We start from the raw sequence: 1,811 nt of genomic DNA, 5'->3' as shown, positions 1-1,811 counted from the left end.
GTTTTGGTTATCTTTTCATTTTTGAAATATAATTTTATTTCTGTCTTACAATTTATGCGTTGTATTTATTTTTTATCAGTAACTTTTTCTCACAGTGAGCTGATTGTAAACCCTAATTCTCATTAAATCTCCGTAGTCAAGTATTACTAGTTGTAGTCAGTGAGCAATTAGATGACTACTTTGATTAGCTTCTGAAGGGAATGAGGGCAATCGGTATCAGTCTTCATTAAGCTGTTCTAGTGTAAATTGCTCAATATTGTGCGCATGTCAGTGGGCTGCCAAAGCAAGGATGCCATTTGCTCTTCAGATTCGCCGAAATTAAGGTGAAATGTCTTCCTATCATCTTCAGATGTTTCCAAAACTGGGGCCAATAGCATATTGTATAGCTCTAGTGCGAGGTAAATTAAGTTCTATTGCTACTGAGAGCCTTCGCTATTTTTAAAGCACTGTTTCCTCAATAAAAATATTTTACATTGGATTTGATTTACTTTCATCACGCTAATATTGGGCTCTTAACCTAATTTTTCCTCCTTATATTTTCGTGCCACGCTTAGAACATAACTCCATTTAATTTTATTGTCTTAACCATATAATCATTTTTGTGTTTGGTGTAGCTTAGCTGCACCTATCTCTTTTAATGTAAAATAAGTACACAATACTTATGATGTTAAATGATGATTGTCTATCTTATTTTCTTTTATAAATAACGCTAGAATCAGCATTCTAATTTGGCACAACATGCTAGCTGTCATTAAACAAATTTTAATTTATTTAATGACATTATTTACAAAATTTAAAATTCAAGACTTCTTTTAATTTTAGATAAGTGTAATTATGATCAGGGTTTGGTTATAAATTGAGTTAAATCAATAAGTTGTTACCTTGAAAGTTTTTTATACAAAATGTGAATGTTGAATTTGTTTCTTCAGTATTGGGTAGTAACAATTTCAACTTTTCTAATTCTTCTGAACATGTTTTACAATTTAGCCTCACTTTCAGTAGCTTCCATTTTTCTGAGGAAAATTATATTTCAAGCCAAAAGTATACTGCTTGTAAGTTTTAAGAACAGTTACAGCCATTTTATAAATTTTAGTTTTATAATTATTATTTAATTTACACTTTCTAGGAAACTTAACTGACGTTTTTCTTGTTTTGGTGTGTTTGCTAAAAAATTTTCCTTAACTATTCTTTAAAATAAATAAAGAGATATGATGCTTTTAACATGATAAAAAACTTTTTAGTAATTGAATACGGAATTAATTATGGTACAACTTGTAATTGTTTTAAAATTTTTGGGTTAGGCTAAATACTTGCCAAGTCTCCTGTTTTTTACCGAAGACTCCTGTATTTTACAATTATCTCCTGTTTACCTGTATATTCCCAAATTTCTCTGTATTTGTTGAAGAAATTTAAAAAAATTAGTGAAAAAATATCCACTGATGGCGAAAATACTTCTCTTATGACTGGTCGATAAAAATTCCGCATCCGACTTGCACCGACCACAGGGCTGACGTGAAATATCCTCAGCGCTAGACTGATCACAGGTTTGAGTCCCCTCGTCATCAGACTTACCGTGGGACGTTTTCCTCTCCATGTAACTTAAGTGCCGATTATTTTCATTAAAAAGTCTTCCACAAGAGCAAATTTCTCCCAATACTTGATCCAGGAGTTCCCTTGTCTTCTGGATTGAGTTCAAAATTACAGGGCTACGAAATTAAACATCAGGAGTCGTAAACCCAAAACTGGATCAGTTAGTAAAATCTCCGTTATTTTATTTCTCCAATGTTGGTAGGTATGTATATAGACAGGTG

Source organism: Parasteatoda tepidariorum, chromosome 6 (assembly GCF_043381705.1).
Source record: "Parasteatoda tepidariorum isolate YZ-2023 chromosome 6, CAS_Ptep_4.0, whole genome shotgun sequence".
NCBI classification, from domain to species: domain Eukaryota; kingdom Metazoa; phylum Arthropoda; class Arachnida; order Araneae; family Theridiidae; genus Parasteatoda; species Parasteatoda tepidariorum.
Note: the sequence above shows the minus strand (reverse complement) of the source record.